Source organism: Falco punctatus (assembly GCF_963210335.1).
Source record: "Falco punctatus genome assembly, chromosome: Z".
NCBI classification, from domain to species: Eukaryota; Metazoa; Chordata; class Aves; order Falconiformes; family Falconidae; genus Falco; species Falco punctatus.
This window is the reverse complement of record NC_137586.1, coordinates 1529807-1556760: the sequence shown is the minus strand read 5'-3', so window position 1 is coordinate 1556760 and position 26954 is coordinate 1529807. Positions and strand designations below refer to the sequence as shown.

Below are 26954 nucleotides of genomic sequence, written 5' to 3'. Positions count from 1 at the left end.
CTGTTTGAGTGTTTCCCAATACTGGAATTATTTTTATTAAAAAAAAAAAAAAAAATCCCCTCCCATAAATTAAGCTGGCAGACGTGTGTGCTTGATGGTTATTCTTCCAATAAAAGACGGTAGATCTTTCCCTTTTTTCACGTAGAAATTGGTAAGATGTTCTTGAACACATGCATTATCCAACCTACTCAGGGAGTACTATGTGCACACCACCCTTGGGCAGCTGTTTACTCATAAAATGCTTTTTTTGCTGCTTTAAATCAATCAAACAAGCAGGTAGCAAGCTGTAGCACTGCTCCTCAGCCAAAACCTGGGGTTTTTTTGTGATCTGCCATGCTGCTTTCCAGCTCCATCTGCCCGCTCCCTCCAGAGGAGACAGCCCTTGCTCTCAGGCTGGGGATGCCGGCTGTCCGGAGGTCTCTCACAGCCCAGGCTGGAAATGGGCAGCTGGTTGATTTTAAGAACATCTGTCTGGTGGGATGTACTTAACACCCATCCTAGATGCAGGCCGGACAACTGAACAGATGTTTTTCCAGTGTCTTTCCCACCCTCCTGAATGCAATTCTCCTGTCCTGCCGTATATCTATGTATCCCGGGTTGGTTCAGAAAGCTTTCCTGTGATCGTTTGCGGTGGCTTGATGTGCACCAGCCGTCTCAAATGCCCTCGTCGACATTTCTGTGTGTTTTAATTGACTCAGGAGATGTAGGACACAGAGTAAATGGCAGGTTTTAAATAATTAAGGTGCTGTTAATCCTCAAGAAATGTCAGAAAGTCCCTAAGAGATACTGCGTGAGATCCTCTTCCTCATGAAGTGGCTAATTAAAGGGATCCTTTTCATTGAAAATAAATAACCATGTGAGGCTGTCAGCTACAGCACGCTCACTGTGGGGAAAGGAGGGCTGGTGGGAAATGAACAGCTCTCACTGAAATGCAGTCTTTTCATTTGATAGGTAAAAATATTTAGATAGAAATCCCGAGACGATTTTGCAGTTACGTGAATGGTGAGCAGCAGGGTTTGCGGTTGAAAGCGAAGGCTGTACAACTCGAGATGGGCACCAGGAGGTCCCAGAAGCTTCTGGAGACATGCAGGTGAGTGCAGAGCAAGGAAGGGGGCTTGAGGATGTTTGGGAGACCCTCTGTGAAATAAGTAATGGGTTGTAAAATCAGCTCGTTAGCGCAGGTGAGATGCCTGCAGGCTGTCAGGGTGGAGCCCCCAGGTTTGCATGGGACGGGTGAAACTCGGGGGGCTGTAAATCTTGTTTATTCGTGCCTCATCCATCACCATGTCTGCTTCCTTCTACACTCTTCATAAGCTGCCTCTGTTTATTGGCAACACCAAAAAAACACTGCTGGGTTTTGAATATGATGTTCTGGCAATCACAGCTATAACATGAGTTGGGGAAGTGGGGTGGGAGCTAACAAGTGGAAAATTTTAAGCATGTAGAATTATGGCTCTAAGGCATTTTACTAAACAAAAAAAAAAAAACCACCAAGCAGTTGGAGAAAAACACATTCCCTTTGAGATTAGTTTTTCATTGACAGAAACAAAAAGCATTGCTAACAGGAATTTGATGACTGTTCTGCCTTGGAGTTTAACAGAAGTGAATAGATGCCAGGGAGAAGCAGATTGCATCTTTCCCTCAAGATATCTTGGGGGAAATCTCGATTATGCCAGACAAGCAGATCAGGAAAACATGCTTCTCTAAAGACTGGAATATGGTAAAGAGTATCTGGAGCCTTGCATATCCACAGCGAGTCCCTAGCGCTCGGCTCTTCCCTCCCCTGGTGCCCTCAGGACCGGTGGCTTTTGGCTACTGGGAGCCGGTGCAAGAAGCTGGTCTCCATCAGTCCAACTCCCTCACCAGGCTGTGCCTTGGGATATTGCCGAATCCACGCACCCGATAAATGGGTGGTTATTTTAGAGTGCACAGACATTAGCAACGTCCCTTTTTTTAAAGAAAAGAATGAAAACATCGTTTCTGTACCACTTCCCCCTGTTTTGGTGAGGGGTGCTCTCATGTCACCGTGCTGTAACTGGAACCTGGATCCACTCCATCTGCTCAATTCACTGACATTTTGCTTGCAGTTAAAACTGGCTTTAAACTCTCCCGGTCCCGTCCCCCCCCCCCTCCGCATGCCTGTGGGAAGGAATACGCTGCAGAAGGGTGCCCACCTGGGCAAACATGATTCCTGGAGGTGAGAGACAACACACCTGGTTAAGGAGAAAGGCAGAAAATAAGGGACATGCTCGTGCCTGGTGTGCTTCCATGTCTCCTGTTTTAAGAGAAAGCAACAGCAAATTTTGGGCTACTCCAGCGTTTGCAATATATGAGATCCCCTTGCTGCAGAAAGGCTGAGGGAGCCCGTGTGGCTGCTTCTCCTGGGGCAGAGGCAAATTTGCCTGACCCTGACCCAAAATCTGCTTTATTCAACCCGGCGGGCCACCCAGAGAGAGCCCTGGGGAGGGAGTGGCACCAGCCGCCCATCGCATCCCTGGGGCTCTGCATCCTCCCTTCTGACTGATACCTGGCTCCTGCCGCAGAACAGCAAGCACATCAACCTGGGCAAGAAAGGAGATATTTTCTTTTTTCTCCAGCTCCTCTCCTGTAGGGTTTAAAATCCTGCTGTCAGCAATTTGCAGCTGGGTTTGCTGTATCTTCCTAACGGGACATGTGAAGATGCTAGAGCCTGTTTAACTCTTCTCTCTCCTAAGCAAAATGTATCACTTAGCCCCTTGGAGCAAGAAATTAGCAGCAACATTTGATGCACTGGCACAGCATTAAAACAGATCTCTCGAGACGCACCCGACGAGCTGTATCCTGCCTTCCGAGGGAAAGCATCGTCTTCTGTTGTGGGGCTTATTTCCTTGCAAGAAAGGGAAAGTGCCTGCACAGGAGCTCTGGCATGGAGGAATATGAACGCAGCAATCTGGCCACCCCGGGCTCCAGGCGTGAGTGCCTCACCAGCTGCTCCAGCTGTATGTGCACGGCACGGGTGGAAGGCACGTCCCACTCCCTTCCCCGCTTCCCTGGATAAGCCGAGATGCCATAAATCGTGTGGTTTGTGCCTTTGTGGTGAGGGGGGTGAGCAGGGCTAATGGGACCCTATTTCACGTAGTCAGCAGAAATTGGTAACTGGGCAGGAATTAGGAAATGGTATGTTCAAGACCTTAAAGTATAGGGCGATGCTGCAGGCACTGGCTTTAATATTTTATATAGGAGTAATAAATTATTGCTTAGAAGTTGGAAACCAGCAGAAGGATTAAACTTGAGCTAGATCTCCGGTAAGTTGATTCCTTTTATTTCCTAATGGTATGCTTTAATACTTTGTTTATTAGTGCAGATTAATATGAAGTTCCTTACCTCCGAAGAGTAAACAGGGAAACGTTCTATTAAAATTGACTTGGGGATTTATCATGTTTAACCTTTGCTTCTACTCTGCCATGTAAGAAGTAGTTGTAAATGTATCTTACGTTTAAAATGTTGTTCTAGGAGACAGAGCAAATGTTTGTGGGGCTAAGGGATGCGCCAGGCAAGCTGGTTTTGGGCTCTAGGCAGTCTGCTGTTTGCTTGCATTCCTGTCCATGTCACCTGCTTACCCAAGCCAGCAACTATTCTTCCACAGTTGCCTCCAAAAACCCGGTGCCAGAGATGTGAACCGCTTTGGTGCACACGCGTTGCCGATTTGGGACATGGAATGAGTGGGGACCCCAGTGCAGGGATCCCCGGGGCTGCGAGGGGACAGCTCGGCAGGGATGTGCTGCTCTGAATATTGTGCTGTGCGGCCATTAGTTTAAGGCTTACTGCCTTCATGTAGGGCAGGGGGGGAAATAATTTTTTAAATATATATATTCTTTCACGTTTTAAACTTTCGGGGATGTTCAGAAGTCCCTTCCGATGGAAATTACCCTGGAACGCTGTGCTGTGTAAGAGAGCAGCAGTAAGGTAAATGACGTTACCAGGCTCCTTCAGAAGCAATCAGGGTAAAAATGAGCATAACTGATGTACGCAGTTGTTTTAAAATAGCATCTGTCTCCTACAGTAGTGAATGTGATTCTGAATCATGATTTTTTCATGAATCTCAGAGCTTCATTTTTTCTGTCCCTCCACCCCTGCAAAGGGTGGTGAAGCAGCACTGGTGCCAAGGATGCCAGCACCCACCACAGCATCTTAACCTCATCCCTCCTCTTCCTGGGGGGCTCCTACTAAACCTGCAGAAGCGGGATTTATTTATGTCTTTTTCAGCCAAATACGATTGGATTGGGGGTGGAATTAGGCAACTAGCCTCATTTATTTTTGAGCGAATCTCCAAAAATATAGAGATCATTGGACTGGGCTGTCCAGGTGGCCAATGGTTCCTCAGGCTTGTTGGTCCCCACGGCGGGAAGGCAGCACGCAGACCTTGCCGCTTTTAACCCAAGCCTGGAAGTTTGTGTCTCCCCTCAAAAGAACTATATTTTCCTAGAAGGGAGCAGAAGGCAAACCTCAGCTTGACACCTCCGAGCAGAGGTACCGAGTCGGTCGCCTACACACCACCATATTTCCAGCCTCAGGGAAATGCAGCATATTTTACTTAGGAAACGATTCATCTAGGGGCAAAATTCCTCTATTAATGACAAAAAGGGATAATGCTTATTAATTTGGAAGAATATGACAACATTTGAGCTTGGTTTGTTTGGAATTCAGGCCAACAAGCTCCATGTAAATGCATAAGCTGATTGCAAAGCCATTGGGGCTGGAGCACATTTCCACAACGTTTCTTTTCCGACAGCAAAAGCATAAAAAGCAGATTTTCCACCACAAGCCTGGTGTTCCCAATACAGTTTTGTGGATGGGGTGCTCCCTCACCTGCACCTCTGGGCTGCTCGTGCTTGCAGGTACCAGTGCGGTGCCTGGCATGGGGGGCTCTGAGCCAGCTGGGACCCCTGCAGACCTACATTAAACTTGAACTTTACCATATGCTGTGAAATGACAAGCAGGGCTCTAGGGAATGGCGTGTTTGGGATTTGGGGATGCTGAAGGGAAAACCCCCAGACCTGTCCAGGGAATGCTGTAGGCAGCAAAGAGGGGACCAGCAAGGGGGTTTGCAAAGAACCAGGAGCATGATGTGTGCAGGAGCCCACCGCCATGGCCAAATGAGCTCCAGGGTACTCCTGAATTCCAGGATGTCCCCAAGGCAAGGAGAAACACCTGACTTTCCCAGGAGTTTAAAAAAAAAAAAGAAAAAAAAATAATATATATAATGGATATATATCTATCTCCATTTTCAGGAGCAGAACATAATGCCCCCATCAGGTGCCAAATGTCCACAGTGGGAAGGGGCACCTGGACCCCCAGCAGGTCCCTGGTCCATGCTGTCCCTCCGGCCCAGCACCAAAAGCATTGTGGGGCAGCAGGGAGCTGCCACCTGCCCATCTGGGTCTCTGCTGCAATAATTTATGGCGTTTCTTTTCCTTTTTTCTGCCTTCCCTGGGTTGATGCCACCTGGGGCAAGCCGGGCTGCAGCCAAGGGTGCCCAGCAGCTTTCTAAGAGCCTAGATAATATTTTATAGCTGAGCAGGCCAGGATGCGCCCATCTCTCTGGGGATAACACAGCAGCATCCCTCGAAGCGCGGGGGAAAACCCCCTGCGTATTCCTGCTCTGCAGCAGCCTGGGGTCCTTCTGGGCAGGGAAGGTGTAATTGTGTCACTCCCCCTCCCCCAGTGCTGCAGCCCTCGGCGAGGATGAGGAGGATGAGAGCCCTGACCTGTGTGCTGTGTGGCTGAGGTTTATGGTACAGCTTGGTTCTTTTTGCAACCAGTTGTCTACTCATTGAAAGGAACAGTGCTGTCTTGGGGAAGAACAGCCGATTTCAGGTTTGGGGATTTAAAACCTTCTCACAGATTTTAAAAGAAACCAAGAGCTATTGAGATATTGTTTTTTCAAATTCTTACAGGTTTTATTTTTTTATTAACAGTGTTTTAATTGAATTAAAATTAAGAAATAAGGAGAGAAACTTTTCTCAGGCTATCTTTACTAAATTTACCCTTACAGCGGCTTTTACTATATCACAGAACAACCAGGATTCATCATTTTTAATGCACCCGATTTATTGCCGTAAGAGAGCAATGTCTCCCATTGCAGCACCGTCTCCTCCACCCTGTCTTCATTAATCACCCCCCTACGAAGGCTGGTCTTAAAGAGCTGGGATTTCTCCACCGAATTAATCTGATTTAATATCTTCTTTTTTTTTTTTTTTTTAATGCAAAATATTTGAGTGATTTGACTATTCAGAGAACCTAAGTGTCTACATGCCACGTAGATTTCAGTGAGACGCTGGCATTTGTGTCAGTAATTCATGAACCAGGTTTTTAAAAGCCTGCTGGGACCATTCGCAAGGTTTTTCGCCACCAAATTTCAAGTCTTGCAGAAACCCACCCATCTGCATTTGGGATTTAAATTTTTTTTACATGCTTCCTCTGTTTAAACAGACACTTGTTCCACCAAATATTGGGACACGAATTTTACTCCTGTAATTGTCAGGTATAATTTGCTTTGTAAAAAGCTTTGGCAATAGAAATCACCTATGTTCTTGGTTCTGTTAATCGTTATTGCTCTGAATTCATCCTTGGTCACTCAGGTGAGGGCAGGAGTTTCTCAACACTATTGCTCATTTGCAGTGGGAGTTTTTTTGATTGTATGGTGTTTCAAGGTGCAAAGCATCTCTGGGAACATCTGTAGCCATAACGCGGCCGGGAGTGCTAAGCGAGCCTGTCTGTATAAGCATCTCCATCCGCAGGGACTGTGTGTCTGCCCAAAGTTAGGTATAAATTTCAATATTTGTTGAGTAGTGTCTAAATGCTGCCAGCCTCAGTCCTCCCTTCTGCCCGCACAGATCAGATGTGGCTATTGAGCAGTGGTGAGCTCGGGCAACCAACCACACACACAACACATACGCACGCACACACACGCACACACACAGACACACACACACGCAGCTCTGCAAGATGCTGTAGCCAGTGCATCTCTAAAAATGCCCGAGTTGATGTTTATATAGCTGTGATTTATGAGGGTGACTGGTGTTGGTGTCAGAGGCATGGTCGCCTCTGGAAACACTGCCCTTCGGGGTGCGATTCGTGGGAAGCCTACACGTGTTGGGTGGGAGACTCAGCCGTGCCCCTACAGGCGATGCAGCTCCGAGCTCTGTCCCCGGGTCCCTGAGCAGCCTTTGCTTGAGGTGGTCAAAGGATGCATCTCGTTTACAAAGGTGTTTCCAACAGCACATTTCACGCTATGGTTAAAATAAATCCTGATGCAAATGCCAATCAGATTAGCAAGGATCTAATCTGCAAGGCTTCCTATTAAAAATAACACACCATGACTACAAAATATATAAAAAGATATTTAAGCAACTTCCGGGAAACATACCATTGCTTCCCCAAATGCGCAGTGAAAGCCAAGGTGTGAGTTGGGATTTTCTTTCTCGCTCCTGCGTTGGAGAAGCAACAGATCTGCTGCCCCATGCCTCTGTGCCAGCAGCATGACCCCCAGCACCCCCACCCCCCCACCCCGGGCTGCCGGGTGCAGGCGTCTTCAGTCTGTGCATGGGGAGTTGAAAACAGATGGGTAGCTATCACTTCGGTGTAACCCCTGTGCAGCCTTTGCAGCAGCAAGGAAGTTAACCCACGTATAAACATCGCTGCAGCCGCCTCCTCTGCAAAAGCAGGCTGGCAATTAGTTGCTAAGGCAACATTTTTCCCAAAGCTGGGATCTTCAGTACAGCTTTATAGTGTGGCTCCATCGGCACAGATATTTTACAAATTGGGCTCAACCTGCGAAGGGCTCAGCTTTGCTCCCTGACCTCCCACAGCCCCTCTCCCCAGGGTGTGAGGGAGAGGGGACAGCATGTCACCGGGGCAGATGTCTCTAAGGGGAGGCAAGGGGGACCCCCACTCCCGTGGGGTGGTGGAGGTTGAGGGGAGACCCCAGACCCCCTCCCATGGGTCTGGTGCCTATGGAAGGAGTGAGTGGCCGTTCACAAGCCTGGTAGCAATGGCTGCTGGAATCAAAGACACTAAATAGAGTTTTCTTGTCTGAGTAAATTTATGGGTAATGGTCCCATCTGTAAAATTACTGTCTGAAATAGTAGAGGCAAACATATATTGCATGTCAGAAAGCTAAATGGTAGATAAATACTCATTTATCTAATGGAATTGCTTCCATCAGGCTTTGTTTTCAGATGTCCTCTGTTTTATAAGTTCCTCCCCAGCAATTTCCAGACAGAAACTTGGGGAAAGCAGTAAAGGGGTCTGATTGGGACCATCTATTCTGCTCTGCAGGCAATGAGTTTGCACTGGAGTAGGAGGGAGACATTATTTACACTGTAAACAGAGATTTATCATTCTAGATAACAAGTGCCCATTTAGTTTGTAGATAAATCCTGAAGTTTTCTGTTTGTCAGACTATTGCATATGGCTCTTTGTTCGCATGATGAACCACTCTCCGTCCTCTCCACTCCAGTAAAACACTCTTCCATTTAAAACTGGACTGCAAATCCACAGTTTCTGTAACTGTCCTCCAACAGTCAAATGTTTTACGGCTATCGCGGTGTCTGCTTTGGTGCAATCACCTAATCCGAGCACACGAGCCGTACCCACGTTGCATGAGCTCTTTGTTGCAGCAGTGAATGCAAAATACAGATGCAAATCTTTTCTCCGCCTGCCTGGCCTCCATGGCCTGAGGTGGAGTGGTGAGGAGACCTCCTTGTCTGAAACCTGCTGCAGGCTTTGTTAGTTCTCTCCTGGCTTGATAGTTCTTCCGCTTTTCTGTAAAATGGGGGAGCAGGAACTTGTACAGAACACCAGGCTGACTCAGAGGATGCAGACCACTTGCCAGCTCTGAGATAGTAGATGCTAAAATGATCAATGCTTTAAAAAAAGATACCGATCCTTTCTTTGTGGCAATTACATCAAGGCAGATGGTGTACAGTGAAAAAGGATGCTGTTTATACTTGAAATTGCTGTTGAAATAAAGAGCATAGCTCATTTTTGCCTCGGAGCCTGCCTCCCTTCACTGTGCAGATGGACTGGCCGAGGCGCTTTTCTCACCATCCCCACACCACATCTCGTTCCTGCCATGGAGACTCATCCTAGTTAATGAACTTCATGATGCCCAGGATGCTAGGCACCCCCAGCCCGGCTTTGCCTTCAGCTAAAAATCCTACTTCAGCATGACAGAGTCAGGGGTTAGTGCAGGATCTTGTCCCTTTGTCCATACATTCAGCTTAGAGGGCTTCTCCTGGTGTCTCAACACTGCCAAAAGTATGTTCTTCAAAAGTATGTTCAAAATGGTTCTTCCAGGTCAGCCTTCATTTAGAAAGAGAGGAAAAAGTTGGCCAGGATGTGATCGCTGGGGGCTTCTCACACCAGCTCTTGTAACCTAAATTCAGGAATTACTTCATATCCACCAGTTTTGAGGATGGAGATATTACATAGGAATAATGATTGGAAGTGAACAGCATCAAGATCTTCCTGAAAGATGCTTGTGTCTTGGGTACTGTTCTCTCATGATTTTTAACATGATTTTCAGTTATCTGTTATTTTTACTTATTTGTTTTGGCACTGACATCCCAGGGTCTAAAGCAATGCAGGTGGCTTTCCAAAGAACTGAATTGCTGGTGAAGACTTTACATTCAAATTGTACAGTGTGTATTCTTCAAAATGCCCTGTTTTGGCTAAAACTAATTCTGAATTTCGTGTATACGTATAAAAAAAAGATTCCAGCCAAACAGATCCTCAAACACTCAGGCTCAGCACCACAAGCCCAAGCTGAGGCAGCACAGAGGAATACAACCACCGCCGGCCTGATGCCATCCTCAGTGCAACAGCATCCCCAAAGATCAGGAATATTTACAAAACCTTGCACAGGCTGCTTGTGTCCTCAAGTTCAGGCTGGTGCGAGAACTTTTGCAAGAGAAACGGGTGGTGAGAGCAAGGAGTATCGCATGGGGTTAACTTGGGAAAAGTAGCTGATCTAAAGGAGTGGTGTCAAACTGAATTGCAGAGCTTCTTTCAGTTATTGAGGATGCTTTGTAATCTCACAGCACTACCTCACATGCTTCCCTCGAGGAACTGCCTGAGGAAATAGCTATAAGTCATGGAATCAATATTTCTTGCCTGATGCTGCCCCAGGGACCTGTTATTTCCCAGGGCAGATATAACCCGTGCCAGCAGCCAGGCACCGAGATGCACCGGCCAGGGGGGACCCATGGGACCCGGGAGCAGACAACCTCGGGACCTGGGGTTAGCAGGGAGGAGCAGGAGAGGCTGATGCTGCTGAGGGGGGCATGCACAGGGCTGCACCCCTACTTTGCTACAGTGTGCTCAGGCCTCCTGTGTGTGTGGATGCTCCTGCTCTGAAGAAGACTTTGTGATATCTTCATAATGCAGTTTTTCCCCTCTGCCTTACTGGAATATCTTCAGGTATATTTTGAATCAAGTTACAGACAATGTTTGTTACAGTAAAGATTGATTATTGCTGCTAGAGAAAGTCCCACGATAGCTGAAAAAACAATTTCTTGCCAATGGGTGGAGTGGCTGTTGAAAAGTGGTCCTGTAATGGTGTTCCCTGGGAAGCGGCTGTGCTAACGCAGGTTCTGTAGCCTGTGACATCTGGCATTTGTACTCACTCATTCCTTTTTGCACGGCAGCATCGTCACGGAGCAGCCTCACCGCTGTGCAGCCAGTGCCCAAACTCGCCTTGCCCAGGCACAGCCCTCCCCGGGGTGGCAGCCCCGATTCCACCCTGTGTCTCTGTTTCGCTCCCACTCCCTTTCCAACCCTCCCTGCCCCGAAGTGTTGCATTAACCACGTGTGCAATAACACATTGGGCCAGCCCAGGGGCTCCTGCACCATCACGGTGGTCCTGAGTCCCCAGCCAGAACCCTCCACCTCTGCAGTTAGAGAGGAGCTCTTGAGTCACAGCAGGACGATAATAACGCTTCATCTGATAGACACGACTGACAGACTTTGACAAATTGTTATGGTCTCTTCTCTGCTTCAAGAGCAGCATCACCAGCCCTGCCGTTGCTGACTGGCCTTGAGGATGCTTGCTGCAGCTCAGCCTTGTAGTGCTGCTCAGCACTTCTCTGCAAGGCTTCGTTGCTTCTTTGATAGCTCTAAAATGGATAGGTTACACTGGAAATATCTGATAATTCTACAGAAACTGCAAAGTGTAGCTTACAGGGTTGTACTGCTAATGCAATACCTGAAACATATCTGGATTTGCATGGGAACGAGGAGGAGCAGATTGCAAGGAGAACGCTGGTAAGACAGAGGCGGCACAAAACCAGTTCCGTTTCGTTACAGTTAAATCACCGATTCTCACATGTTTAAAATTTTAAAATAACCCAGACAGTTCATCAGAGGCTGCAGACTCTGCTGTCTGCTTAACGCCACAACAAACAGCCTTTATCTCTTGCCTCTGTAAGCAGATGACTAGTGATAGGTGTAGGTGGTGGAACTGGAAAACTTGGTTTGAAACAATTGCTTTTCTTCTAGACAACACGATTATGTATATTCCCTATTTTACAGCTTTTAATTTAATGAGCTTCCATATTCTTTTAGATACAAACGCTAATCCCTCTTTGCATCCCCAGTCTGTTCTTCGCAGCGCACTCCAGACAGCATTTCCCAATGTACCTGAAAGAACCTGGTGCCATTACAGCAACTATCAACTTCTTAATTTAGTGTGTGCCCTCAAAAAGAATAACCCCTGCTTATACAAAAAGGTTTTGATACTATTTCTGCATGATTATAAGGTGTAGATTATTATCTAGGCTGCTCTGGGGGTAAGAAACCAACATTGCATCCTGGCTTCCCGCAGTGCCTGGCACTGTGCAGGCACAGATCAGCCCCCTGAAACAGAATTTGCAGAACTACTCTTTCTCCAGAGGTTATCCAATATTTAATGTTACCAGTGAACCATTCTATGAGTCGAAGTATCTTTCTCTTTTCAGCTAAGAAATCGAAATTTTTCCTACTTCAATATATTTACTAACATGATTACACGCTACAGTAAGGTAGTATTGCACAACTGTGTGAGTAACATGAGTGATTTTTAAGAATAACTTGGCGGTCTTTAGTAACCCTTTTTAGCTTGCCGCAGGAACCGCACTGAGCGTTTTGATTTCAGCCTGCTTTGAGGCTCAGGTGACGAAGATGAGATGAGATACATCGTTCCCTTGACAGGGTGAATCCAATCTGTTCAGCTCAATGTTTCCTTGGGGGAACAGATTGCTTCATGACTTTCTGCTTGCTTCCACTAGACTGGTTTTTCTCAGTTATCCTTCATGGTCCCTTAGGAGTAGTCCATGGACTCCCAGGAGGTCAGCAATTACAAACTGGTGCTTAGTTGCACTGGAGATGTAGGATGCACAGGTATCTAGTGACCTCCCGGAGGCTTAGGATTTGCTTCGGCTCATGACACGTCAAAAGACAGACTTCAGTGAGGATGCAAAGCTCTTAAGCAGTGACGTGGACTTTTTCCCACTCCTGTTTTGTAGGGAGTCGCCTGGACTACGCTGAGACACCTAGAATAGTCCTTTCTGGCATCTCCACTTTGTAACTTAGGTCGACAGATCGAAACAGGTTCAGCTCAGCAGAGGAAAGGTCTGTGATAAGGAAACCCACCCGCAGCTTCTCCAGGGGAGGGATAAGGTGACTTCCACCTAGTTTTACATTTTTCTCCTTCAGCAGTCTGCGGCTCCCAGCCTCTTGGTTTGCCTCACAGCAATGACCTGGTTCAGCGAAACCAAACGACCGAGCGAGCTTCCTCAGGTCTCTTCCTCACCTTCACTGGAAGGTTTAGGAGAGCATTTAGTGCAACACAATAATTCAGCTGACCACCAAAAATCGCTTACAGCCACCAAGGTGAGAAGCTGTCGGAGCCATCAATGCCCGTGCCATGGCTGCACGGGGAAAGCCCTGGGCTGCTGTGACAGCCACCCTGGTTGTACTTACGGGGTGATGCCAGCAATACTGCATACGGCCGGGGACAAGGGCCCGCGTCCCCATGCAGTGACACGGCCATGCTCGCCCAGGGATGCTTCCTACCCCGGCTAGCCCCGGACCCACCTAATTGCTGCCTGTTTTCATTCACAGACCATGTTTTCTAACAGAGGTGCTGACCACCCTTGCAGTGAGTTTACCTCTTCTGACAATATTCCAGCTTTTCGTAACTATTTGCCATGGACCTTTTCCGTAGTCTATGGAAAAACATGGTTCTGACTTGCTGACCGACTGCTGGCACACTCCTGTGCACCGTCTCATGAAGGTGGGAAATACAGGTTTAAAAATACTTCTAGCAGCAGGCAGGATGGAAAACAGATTTCCCAAATGCTTCATAAATCTCTGCCAGAAAAATTCCACAGGGGTTCCTCACCAGTTGTCTTTACAAGAAGGGAACAAACCCTGAAGCCTAAGAGATCAGCTCGACTGAGCTGCCAGGAGCAGCGGGTTCAGGGCTGTTAATCAGAACAGGAAAGTGTCCCACCGAGCAGATGTAACTCACAACACAATCGTGGCACTGGTTTCGAACAGAAATAACTATCCCCTTTTTTCCAGTGGAAGGCTAATAAGCACGGTACATGGTTTCAGGGCAAAAAAGGTTAAATTCACTCTTTTGTAATCGCACACGATGGTAAATGCTATCTTTTGGTTCCTAATGATGTCTCCTCCTGCCTCTCACGCAGCACAGCTCATAGGCAACTCAGGGAGGACATTCAACAAGAATAGCTGTCTCCATCCCACTGGGATCAAAATGTCTCAGTCAAAGTAAGGAAGAAATGTCCTCTTCTCTGAAATGGCTTTTAAAAATCTTCATAGCCAGGACACGGTGTTATTCAGGGAATAACATTATTCAGGGAATTAGTGCTTGCTGGAAAGAGGGATGGCAGAAATGTGCATTAAATGCCCGTGCTCAAAGACCAGTAGGGGACAGGTAGGTGACGTTTTCAGATACCCTTCATCCTCCACTGGTAACGTACAGCGGGGAGGCACGACAAGAGAGGATCTGCAGGGATGCTGCTCACTGAGCCCCACTGAACGCAAGGGCACAAAGCCCTGTTCAGGGCGGCACACTCTCAACCTCTCCTTCCCTTTTCCGTGTGAACCGGACAGAAAAAGGTAATTTTTTTTCAGCAGTTATTCTCCATTCAGTGTGGTCTCCAACTTGTTTGAGCAGTCACCTCTTCAGTGAAATGTGTTTTGATTTGTGGCCCAACAATTACAAATTCTGCTTGGAATATTCAGTGTTGGAATTTAACCTGGTTCACGTGCTAGAGCTTCTATTCCTCAAAACTCTTTGTCTTTGGGTAAGTTATACAAAGTAATGTCCTTTAAGTTACCCAAAGGCAATTAATTTTTGAGTGGCAACTTGTCACAATTCAACATAGAATGCAAAATTCACAAGTAGTCAGTAATTTTGAGTGTCTGAACTTTACATTTCTTTTCCATGAACATCTATGTGTAATATCCTTAAAGACTTCACATAGCAAATTTTTTTAAAAAAAGGAGAGCATTGAAATATCAATTTAAACATTAATATTAAAGACTGTTTTCTTGTTCATAGTTGTCTCAAGACACTACCTTCTGTTTTCAGGAAAAACTATCTGTAATTCTCTTCTTGCAAGGTATAGCACTGAGAATTAGCTCCTCAAAGCAAAAGAGAAACAAAAAGAAACTTTTACCGGTTAAAAACGGGTGCGTGCAAACCTGTGAAGACATCAGAGAAAGGAAGAAAATGCAGCATCTAGAGCTACGAGTTCTTGCAAAGAGGAGGCTTAAGCTGCACCGAGCAAGCCTCTCACCACTAATCGAGATTATAAAATCTTGACAGATTGTTTCCATGGAAAACAAAAGATATTGGCTTTCTAAAGAGAACAGGATCGCCCTGTGTAAAGCCTCACATGCTGTTTGTGCTCCAGGCACTGGCAGCGAAAGCACTGATACATGAGACCTACAAATAACAAACCAAAAGAAGAGAGAGAGAGAGAGAGGAAATAACTAATAAAAGGCTCGAATAGATGCTGAAATATTTTCAAGCAGGCTTCAATCGACGACCACAGAGTCTTTCAAGGTTTCCATTCCTCAGTCACTACTCAAGAGCAGGCACTGGGGGCAGCTTGGTGCCCCCCTGCTCCTGCTGCTCTGCTCATGGGGAATGAACCCCCTGCACATGCTGACAGGGCAGCAGCGCACCGAGGGAAAAGAGGGAATATTTTCCAACCGGAGCGATATTTTGTTTCCCCACAAAACCAACTGGTTTGTGCTGTGCTCCTGATAGAGCGCACCATGCCAGCCACAACAGCAGAGGGACCTCGGCTAGACAGGAAAATGCAGAATGAGAGACACGATCCTGGCAGAGGCTGGGAATGATGTGGAAAAGCCTGATTCCCTCCCATTCACATCCTTTGCGTAACAGTGCCTACAGTTAGAGGGGAAATAATCAAACAGCCTGGGGAGGATGTTGAGCAAGCCGTGATTATTACACCTAGAGCATGGCCAGGGTGGCAATTGACCATGCACAGGGCCCACCGTCAGCCCCAGCACGGCACGCACAGCACGTCTGCCATGCTCGCCGGAGCCTGAGCAGCTATTCAAGCTCATTTGGATGCCCAGGCCAGCAGCCCCCCTGGACCGCAGCATCTCCACACAGCAGTGGCTCTGCAGAAGCCACCTGGGACCCAACTGGGTCAATGCCGAGCAGAGGCTAACAAGGCTCGATGAGTCTGATTTGAATTTGCACTGCTGATTGCCTTCACGGCAAATTTTTATTTTGTGGCATACGCTTTCATTGAAATGTGAAGAGCCACTTCTTGTCAAAGCTGGGGAGCACTTAGGCCACATTTGTTCCTTCTGGGCCAAATCACCTGTTTCTTCTCCAAACTAGGTATGAAGTGCTTGTGAAGCACCTATGTGACATGTGTCTACCCATGTGTTTCTGTGGCCCCTCCTGCTCTGATGCGGGGGAGCAATTCGTCTGCCTGAGCTCAGGCTCCAGCTGCGGTTTAGACCCCACTGGGTTTTGCACCTTGCCCCCACCAGCCCTTGGACATTCCCCAGGTAACGCTGGGGGACATGGCACAGCCCTTGGCTCCAGTTTCCCGCTGGGACTGAGCATCAATTTTATTCTCCCCAGGCAGTTTCTAAAGAGAAATGTGCAGGGGGGGAGAAAGCGGCGCCTGTGAGGAGCAACCAGGCTCCCGGCCATGCTGGCTCTGCTTTGCCAAGGCTCCCCACACCTCTCCAACCATGCAGGGTTTAATTAGCCAGAGCGCATCCAGAAGCTTTTCTGAGTGAGTTGTAATTTTACGGAAATCCTGTTACATTAATTTTTAGCAGGGATAAAGCACATCTCATTCTCGGCACTCCACGCTATTTTCTGGCACCCAGCAAATCAGGCTCACTTTAGCGCATTAAGGAGCACTCTGTTTCCAGGTTTTACAGAATAATTTCATTCAGAGCTTTTTAGCACTCACTATGCTGCATGTAATAAGAAAAGAGCCACTTTTGGTGCAAAGAAAGATTTTTTTAATGTGATCCCAAGTTAAAAGGTCTTCCATCTCCTATTCTGGACACGGGATGTATAAGCACATGGAAGTATTTCAGGGAGCTGATGGCTTGCACAAAGCTGCTTTGGTGGGTTTGGTGGTGGTGACCGCTGACTATGATAGATTGTGCATGATGTGGTGCCCCATCCCTAAATGTCCCCTGTCCTCTGCCTCTGTGACTGGCTCAGAAAGCCACCCTCCTTGAATCCCCCCTGTGGACTTGTGAGATGGGTAAAGGAGATCTCCTCAGCCACCTCCTCTGGTAGTTCAGGGCATAGACCTGATCTCCCTGGCCATCGCTACCACTTCATCCAGGCAAATACATTTTGTTTGAACTAGGGCAAACAATTTTGAGCTACTGGTTCAGAAAATGGGGGGTTTCACCTATATTTCTGGCATTTAACTGGCTCATTTTGAAATTGAATTATCCCATCCTTATCACTGCATATCTTTGCATAAGATTGCTAGAGGCTCCTTTTTCTCCCTTACTTTAGCAAAGATCTTGGCAATGATATTTGCAGTCCTTCCTTCTGCTGCAGAAGTGCACAACATCTTCATCCAGGTTACTGGGGTAAACGCTGGTCTTCCTTCTTTTCTCTCCTCTAGCCCTGCTGGTCAGCCTCTGCCTCACCGACCAGGTTGGCAGAGCTGCAGGGACCCGAGCCTGTGTCTGCACAGCGAGGCTCCGCTTTCCCTGTCATCCCAGAAAATCCACCCTGCAAACGAGCAGCTTCCTTTCCCGTGTTGCTAATTAACTTGGTGCACGAATCAATAGCAAATCCTGCAGTTGTGCCACTGACTGGTGCCTCTGGAGACCACTGTGGGAGAGGGGGAGCTGCACAAGGCTGGGTGTTTTCCTTCAGCCTGTTTCTCTGAGTTTATGAAAGTGATTCCACATAATTTTAAGGCAAATTTGTGGCTAGCTCTGCAGAAACACAAGAGCAGCTTGCTCAAAAGAGATGCAGTTTAGACATGAATGAAATACTTCTCCATTGTGTTTTGTTCCCGTTTTGTAATGTTTCTGCAGATAACATGGAAATGTCCAGAGGAAACTTAGGGAAAAGGAACCCACACAGACACAGTGTGATAAGCTGTTATAAATCAGCTCAAATGAAGTTAAGATAATGAGACAGGCCTATTCAAATTAGAGCATGTTTCCCTATCGCAACAGCCCCAGGTACTGGAAAGGAACATTATCACATTTCCAACTGGCCAGTGCTTACTAATTGCTGCTTCTGCAGCAAGTGAGAGTAACAGGAGACTAAGTCAAAATCAAGGCCCTGATGAAGTTCAAGGTGGGCTTTACTATACAGCTTTCTTCCCCGGGAACAAATACAGGCAGATGCAGATGGTTATTTCGGTGCCGAGGCTCAGTCTTTGCAACATCAAAGCCATCCCGGTTTGTTTCTGAGTGGTTGGGCACATCAAATATTTAAAACATTGTAACACAGGGAATTAGGAAAAGTGGGCACATTTTGAAGTTAAGTAACAGGTCTGATTTTAAAGAGTGATGTAAATCACAATTGCAGATTGAATTTTTGACTAGGCAGAAAGGATCAAGGTCATTATCTGCTGGCCTTGACAATGGTGGGGTTTTTTTCCAGGAAAATAACATTCTTTAGGTCTGAAAAAAATCTGGGTCAACCTTCTAGATGAGACATGTATTTTGATCAAAAAACTTAGTTGCAGTAAATAAGTAAGTAAGTATTTCTTTTCTTTTTATCATCATTTTGAGCAGAAGAGGATACTGGTTTCCAACCAACCTTGTTCATTCCTCTTATTCTTAACTAATTAGTCTCTGGCTACCAAATCGTGGTGCAGAAAATATGAGCATATTCTGCCAAATTATTATTGTGTAGGAAAAGCATAATGGATTAAATACCCTATCAGCATAAATCGATCAAGTTTTGTTGAGCTCAGTGGAATTACACTGACTAGCACCAAGAGGTGAGCTCTGTCTCTATGTATGAGTGCAGATGTAGAATAGACCAGAATAGAACTGAATAAAATATTTCAGTTAGAAGAGACCCACAACAATCACCTAGTCCAACAGCCAGCAAGCATGAACCAGAGGAAGGGGCGATGGGAGACCTGGAGCATTTGTGGATGCCCAGCACAACTGGGAGAGGATGTGGGTGGCAGAGGAATGGAGGAGGAAGGGGAGAGAGTAGAAGAGACATTTAAAGACTTACTAAGTAAATCTGCAATACATGCCTTACATAATTAGCTTGTTGGCCTTGTGTAATTAAGTCAGCTGTTTGCTCCAGATTTTCTTGGTCATGTATCTAGTTTCTATGTGTGAATCTAAAAAAGCATTTTACAATTGGTTTATATTACTGCTTGTGAGTCTGGTCTGGGTGAGGTTTTTGCACAGAGAGTGAAGAAACATGCTTGATACCATTTAAAACATAGAGAAAGTTTATCCTCATAGAATCTTGGCAACTCAGGCAGTACCTTGGTCAATGCCAGGATGAGAAAGAATATGAAATATGCTAGCAACACTGTCGTTACTCAGTTCAGACGCACCCATGTCTGATTGCTTTCATTAAATATCACTAACTGCTACCGACAGCCCTTTGGAGGGCCACTGGGCAGTCCGATGTGTGTTAAGGCTCCCCACAACAGGTCACATACTTGGCAGGTCGCATGCCCCAGTGACACATGTGACACATGTGACTCCTCAGGCTGCCATGAAGAGAGCAGCATGCCTCAGACCTCACAGACACATGCTGAGTGAGTTAGGCAAGAATAAAGGAGACTGAGTGCATTTGCATGAGAAGCTTGTAGCAGTTTCATGAGGTTGAATGTACATTAATTTAGCTTGCATTAGTAAGATGAAAAATAACGCTATTAATACTCAGTGAAAAACCATGACTGAGCCACAAGAACTGGCTTAAGACAGCTTACTTAAAGGCATACACCAGTTTTGCTAAACATAGTTAAAATGATCCCCCCACACCCTGCCCCAAGTAGAGCAGGCCTTAAAGAAAAATTTGAATAAGAAATAACTTTCTGAGATAATTAAAAGGAAAAAAAAAAGGGGGGGCGGGTTGTGCGGGGGGAGTTGGCTGCCACTTCTTCCTTATTTCTGGAAAAGAGTGAAGCTATGTGGAGCTGGGCAGCTGCTGCCAGCTGGTCTTCATTCCCGGCTGCAGGCACAGGGAGAACAGGTGAGATAACATATTTGCTTTCATTGCGGTGCAATATTGTAGTTACTGCAAATATGCTCATCAGAGGGAACGTAAATACCACATCCTGCTACTCCTTCCAAAGCAGACCCAGCCCGCTATTAAAAAAAAAAAAAAAGAAAAAGTGTATCAGGAAATACCACCCTGCCATTATTAATTTTGTATTATCTTCTCTAATAATTCTGCAAAGGACTTGTTTAATCACTGCTGCTTCACATGAAATTTCTCTATCGGGAAAGCACAGGATCCATGCACATTTCCTGTTCTTGTGAATAACATTGAATTTTAATTGTTAAAGGAATAAGCAGGAAACTGAGGTTACTGATTAAGACATTCGCCTTTAATTTAAGGGACCCAAAAGAAACACAACTCCCATAGTTTTATTTAACATCTAGCAGCCTAGAGGAGATAAAGAGAAAACTTACCTAGGAACTGCAAGGGCTTTAGAGAAATGGTTCTGTCTGAAACTGTCCATCATAGCAAAACATTTCCAGTTATATAAAAAGAACTGGCAACCAGCAGTTACTAATTGCCTGTGTGGCCAAACTGAATCACTGCTGATCGCAAGCCAATTTGTTGGATACTGTGTGGGTGCGAAGTTCTGAGCTGTGAGGCCTCAAAGAAATGTTTGCCAACAGTTTGATTTCCTCCGTCTATGAGCACAGGGCATTTACCAGCAGGGAAAAGGGCAAACAGACCAACAGGCCAGTGATAACCCATTTACGAATGTTGCAGCAGCTAATGCTGGCAACTGGTCTGATTGTTCTTAAACTGATGATTGCTGTTCCCAGCTGAGCTGCATGGAAAGTATTTTTCAAAAAGGATGTGTGTGCCATAGGTAAGAAGGTTTATTTGTAAGCCATGCAGCTGAAAGAATAAAACTGTTCAGAAAAACTCTTTTTCTCATGATAGTGGCAACATAGTTTTGAAGCATTGCCAGTAATAAACCCCAGGGAAGGGCAGAAACCGTTTAAGCATACCTCTAAGTGGCTGTAAGTGCTGGAAATCACAGGATCTGCAGCAGGATTGCCCTCCCAGGATCATGAAATGTTACCTGCAGCTATCCTATTTTTGCTGGTATCTCTGGACACACAGAAATCAAAATGGAAAAAATAAAGGCAGAGGATTCCTAGGTGTTCAAGTAGGGTATGAAGCTCAAAATCCCGCTCTTTCTTCCTCCCCTGATGACGTGTTGTGTCGAACAACCTACTTTACCAGTGTGATATACCTCACCACATCTCCCCAACAACATCACACACACAAAAAATGACACATGAAAGAGGAATTATAAGTTACAACTTCACAGTACACCCTGCTGAAGCTGTCCAAGGATTTCAGTGAATTTATTAGAACTGAAGTGAATTTATTAGAACTGACTCTGAATGTGCAGCTCTGCCACGCAAGGGCTTTGCAAGGTGCTATAACCTTGCCAAAATAGGTACACAGGGTAACACTGGCCCTGATTTTTCTGCGCTGTTCTTACTCAGCTCGCTCCCTCTCCTGCCTATTGCATTCTTATTTTTAAAGCAGATATTTCGGGGCCAAACTACACTAGTACTATGTGCCAGTTATCAGCAGTGTAGTGCAAACGCTATTACCGTTTTCCACATGAACAGCAACGTGCAGTACTAGGAGCATCTCTCTCAGCCTCAAGTGCTCTGCAACGGAGACATGAGATTGGTTTCAAGCTGGGGTAGAGGGTTACTCTCCTGTAGTAGTATATACAAGCCTACAGCAGAAATCGTAACTGCGCTGCTGGACTGTATGAGCTCACGGAAGGTACTCCAGTCCTAGGATTGTCATGTGGAAGTGCTTCAGGAAAAGCTGCGCTTTACTACGAAATCCTGCGGGGTATTTTTTTGCAGCAGCACAGAGCAATTGGGTTAGCGGTGGCTGGACGAGCCCCCGCAGCCGCATCGCTCGGGCCTCGCAGCGCTGGGATGCTGAGGAGCGGCCCGGTTTGAAACAGCCCCACGGGCCAGCTGCCTCACGGTGAGTTTTGAGACCCAGGAGGTGGATCGCAGGGAAAAGATGAAATAACCCCAGCTAGCAAAGCTGTGGAAAGAATCCCTTTATGAGGCCTCCCCTGAGGGTTCGGCAGGGCGGTAGGTAACCGGTTACGGGTGCCCGGGGCCCCGGCTCGGGCCAGGCGCACCCTGGAAAAGGGCGCTAACACCTGCAGGCTGGGGGCACCTGAAGGCCCGTGCAGCCGGTGGCAGGCACGGGCTGGGGCCTGGGACTCCCCCTCAGAGCCAAGGCGCTGCTCAGGCCCCGCGTGGGGAAGGCTGGAAGCTGGCTGGCCTGAGGGGCAGGCAGGGAAGGGGGGTCCTGAGACCCCTTCTTCCTCCCGCCCTGCCAGGGCCTTGGCCGGCCCCGCTCCGCCCCGTCCCGCCCCCCCCCCCCGGAGGGCTCCCCTCAGCGCCCGGCGGGGCGGGCCGGCGGCGGGGGCTTCCCTCAGCAGCAGCCGCCCGCCGCCTCCCGGCCCGGCCCCGCCCCGCCGCCGGCCCCGGGGCGAGCGCCCACATCCGTGCGCCGGCCCCGGCAGCGACGCCTCTGCCTGAGCCCAGCCTCGGCGCCGGGCTCCGGCAGAGGGAGGTGCTCTGCGCCGCGCTCCGTCCTCCCACCGCCGCCGGCAGCGAGCAGAGAGCAGGCGGCGCGGCGCTCCCGGGAGCAGGTCTCTGCCGGGGGAACTGGGCAGGCCGCCGGGACCGCGGCCCGGCAGGGCCAGGCCCGCCGCGGCCCTGGGGCTCGGGGCTGCGGGGGGGCAAATGGAGGCCGGGGGCGGGTTTCGGGGCGATCGGGGATCGCGTGGTGACGGGGAGCCCGGGGCCGGCGGGCGGGGGTCCTGTCCCGACATGCGGCCGCTGTCGCGACTGTGTGCCCCTGGTGACAGCGAGCCGGGGGGCTCCGGGCTGGATCGGTGCCCCGCTGTGAGGCGGCAGAGTGGTGAACGCGGAGCCCTGGCCGTGGGTTGGGGGGGCAGCGGCAGCGGCCGGTGAGGGACGTGTGTCAACGAGCGATGCATGGGGAGCCTAGCGGGGGTCGTAGCGCGGCGCTAATTCCGTAATTCCCAACGATAGTTACTCGGGAATAGCTCCTCCGTAAGCAGGCAGGGGTTCACAGCGCAGCGTCTGCTGTCGCGCCTTGATTCGGGTGGAGGAATGAGATAAGAGTATGATATGAAGTATATAAAGAGATCAGCTGAGACAGGAGGAGAGCGTGCTTTTTCATTTTAAAAAAATAAAAGGAGGAGAAAAGGAAAGCTGGTTCAGAAATACCATGGACAGTATTGTCATGTCGATGTGTGGTTAATACTCTTTTATACCTAATAGATCAGATTACAGTGAAGAGGCTTCTTTCGTGCATTTATATGGACTTTCCAGGGATCATGGAAATGGATTTGGTCCTTAAGTCTGTAGCAGAGCACAACTTCTGCAGAGTTTGACTGAAGCATCTTTGCGAGTGGCTGTGGCAGGAGGAGAAAGGCAGGTACACAGAGTAGCAGAGAAATAGTTTGCCTCTTCTGAAATCTATTATAAAAAGTTATTTTCAAGTAGCTCTGTGCCCTGTGGGTCATAGGCAAAAAAAAAATAATAAATGCCAAAGGTAAAATGAATTGCATACTTGCAGGCATCTTGGGGGAAAAAGGCCTCAGTCTTGGAGTTATGCTAATTCACACCAGCGAGAGAGAGTGTGACTCCTCTTTCAGTTCTTTAATCAGACTTTGACTCAAAGGAGAAACAGTTTTCCCATGCTGAAAAACTCTTCTCAACAAATCTGGTGGGTTTTGGCTGCGTGTGAAGTTCTCAAGATGGGGTGTTACAAGTAAATGCGCAAGAAGGCACTGTTGGCAGTTTTGCACACAGCGTTGTTGGAAAGCTCGGTTAAAACATGGTGCTAGGGAAGTTTGAACAGCTGCAGAGAAAAGCGACAGCTCTCATGGTGTGGTGCTTATTTTTGCCTTCAAAGAAACAGCAATATATTGCAGCCTGCTAAAATGTGTGAACTGGGGAGTAGCAACATGCTCCGTTAGAGTGTGCCTAGAAACCGCTAAGGCTGACATATCACAACCTGGTCGTTACTGAAATACATGCTGTCACTGTGTAAAGGTGGCATAATAGCATCTGCCTTTGAGAGCATGTCACAAAATACAGTTGTATGCTGCTTACCTGTGTGTCTGCAGGCCCTGCCTGCTGAAAGTCTGAATTTGCATTTGCAAGAACTGGATAGCTTTGGTTTTTGTTTTTTTGGGGGGTTGTTGGTTTTTTTTCCTGGGAGAAGCTGTTCTTTTCTCACTGTTCGTGCACTGCAGCCTCAATTTTCCAAGCTGATTTTCCTGTTAGCATGGGGCAGGTATTTGGCTTCAGAATTGCTGCATTGGCGACTCTTAAGTATATAGCTGTGCTGGTTCCCATGAAAGCATTGGTTTTGCTCTTTCTTTCATCGAGAAAGAAACCAGCCCAGAGTAATTCAGCAGCATGTCTGTGTTTTGTATTTTGCGTGTTGAAATGTGACATGGGGAAGCAGCATGGTCAGTAGCATAATGCAGCAGGTCTGGGTTCGATTAGGGTGGCATTAGGAAAAAAGTTTGAGCCTGGCAATCAGTCCTTTCCCCCTGTCACCCCCAGGTGTGGTTGCTGGCTTGGGCAGAGGTACTTGTGTCCGGCAGCTGAGATAAAGTGTGACCCAGTGCCTGCAGCTGAGTACTCCCTGCTGTGATAGTCCCTGTGCTGCGTTCTAGTTAATGCAGCATTATGAAACGGCCAGACAGCATGGAAATAGGCAGTTTCTGTGATTTCTGTGATCAAAACCACAGAAGGTTTGTCAGGCAATGGATAATTCTCTGAAATGACTGACAGAAAGTGTAACATGTAATCTTGAAATTTATTATCAGGAAAGGAGCTTTAAGGTCTACCTTTCATTTTGAATCTTGAGGAACTGGCTAATTCCCCTAGGTTAGAGTGGTAAAACTCATTGCTAATCTTGCTTGTGGCAGCTCCTAACTCACTCCTCATTCTTGCCCTCAAAACCTTTCACTTGCTTGTCTGCCCCTAAAACCCCGTGTCCCCTCCCGGCGTGGGACAGGCAGGGTTGGCATTACTGGGGTGGGGCAGGTATGGCTGTCTCTCGAGAGAGGAGGAGAACCAGCTACTGTGAGAACTTGGGAGGTGGTGTTTCTGGTATCTGCCTGCCATGTCCTTGTGTGAGCAGAAGGCCACTGGTGCAGGGAGGAGGAGCACACCCTGAGAAGCTTACTGGCAGCAGCATGGGCACGGGCACGAGTGATATCCCAGGAGGAGCATCACGGCGAGTTGAGAGGCATGAAAAGACCTTTCTCCTCTCCAGTACAGCCTCAGCTGGAAGAGAGAAATAACTGTTCTCTCTCCAGCTTTAAGGGGTTAAAACTTCTGGGAAAACTAATTTGTGCCTGAGCAGTACAATAGACTTCAATTCTAAAGCCTTTCATGGAATAATCAGATTGCTTCAGTGTTCACATAAGATTGTCTGCTGTAGAAAGAATAAATTATTCACTGTTTCAAAATAAGTGATTTAAATGTATAATAGCCATTAGCTTGTTAGAACTAATGACTTCTATCTCGAGGAGCCTTCTTTACAATTTGCAGTCCTTAAAGAGCCACGATAAATGGGATCAGATGATTTGATAAGCCAAACCATTTTGATCACTGTTGTAAATTTTTATTTAAACAGAATGGCGTAGGGAGTGGAAATCTGCCTTGCTGTGTGCAGGGAGGTGTAGCTGCTATCTTAGCTAACGATTATTGCAGAGATTGTTTAAAGGGACACTCCAGGTATCAGAGCTTTCCGAAGCAATATGGAGCAAAAAGCATTAATTTCCAGTTCTGCCAAAAATTTCTTTACCTCTCTTGACAGCAAAAGGGAAACTGCTTTGAGAATTGCAGAGGGGCTTTGGATGAAGTGCAAGCAAATGTATTTACTAATATAGCACTCCCTGGGGTCAGGTGTGAGCTGAGTGTGCAAACAGCAGGGCCAGTCTCTCGCCCTTTAAGGTTTGAGAGAACTGTATAAAGCTGCACTTCAACTATGTAAAAGCTTTCTAGGTGAGCCCCTGCACAGCAAAATGAGTTTGCCACCCTGATGGAGGTTTGGTATTAAAGAAACTGAAAAATTAGCCCAAAGATTTGGGAAAAGCAGTGATGTGTAGAAATACAGACCTGTCAAGGGTGCAGCTAGCTTAAACTACTGTAATAGGAGCTTTGCTTTTTAATCACTGTAAAATGTAAAATGATGTACTCCGCCTTTGTCAGGGAGTTTGTCCATTCCCAAACTGGTATGGGTATGGCTGTGTTTCCCTTTTTTTTATATTTTTTTTATAATTTCCCCTTTACTAGACATACAGCCCATCATCTGTAGGCAGCGTAAGATAGAAATTCTCCTAATCATGATTCAGACTTTCCATTAGATATTTCCTTATGAAGATGCTCCAAAAGACAAATTCGGGTTGATTGGGGGATCTGTTAGTGCTAACGATGGCCCCTGGCTGATTGTGGTCAGCCCTGTGTTCCTCTGCTGCTTCCAAAGGTATTTTTGGTAACAAAATTGAGCTGTATTGGCTGGCCTTTGGGCTGACTAACTGTAAACCAGTGTAACTGGTTAGTGGAACGATGCTGCTTCAAACTGTTGGGGGACAGCCCCAACTACCAGGACAGGCTTTCTAAGCTGTGGAGTTGACTTTCCTCCCTCCACCCCCTTGCTCTTTACTGTTGGTAACTGTTCATTGCCCATATTGATTCGTGTATGCAAGAAGAAGGGTAGTGTTATAAAAAACATGAGTAGCTGGCAAATGTTCAGGTCTTTTAGATGGAATCATCTAGTTTGGAGTCTTCATCAGCATATCAGGGTTCCTACATTTAAATAGAGATCTGCAGAAAAAACACTGTGGTAGTTGTGTGCTTGGTGGCTAAGGCTGGGCTTTGTCAAAGGAGTTTTACAAAGAAATTATGATGAGTTTTGGATTCAAAACATGAATTTGATAAGGTCAGGGAGAGATGAAGTATGGATAATGATACCATGCTTCTGCAGTTAAAAGGGAAGTCTAGCCCACTTCGTGTCTTTCAGATAACTACATTAGCTCATAAATTTTCATAGAATCTTTTTTTTTTCCCCTGACACACAGACAGATAAGTAACATAATGAA

The 26954-nt window shown here is 47.0% G+C and overlaps 1 protein-coding gene across 1 annotated transcript in view; it reads left to right on the top strand.

Moving 5' to 3' along the window:
- The first annotated feature begins 2118 nt into the window (after positions 1–2118).
- The window catches only part of RAB27B (RAB27B, member RAS oncogene family), a 48547-nt gene continuing 23711 nt past the window's right edge, over positions 2119–26954 (top strand). Inside the window, exon 1 of the mRNA XM_080371957.1 lies at positions 2119–22451. The gene's annotated coding sequence lies outside the window, so the exon portion shown is untranslated. The remainder of the gene's footprint in view (positions 22452–26954) is intronic.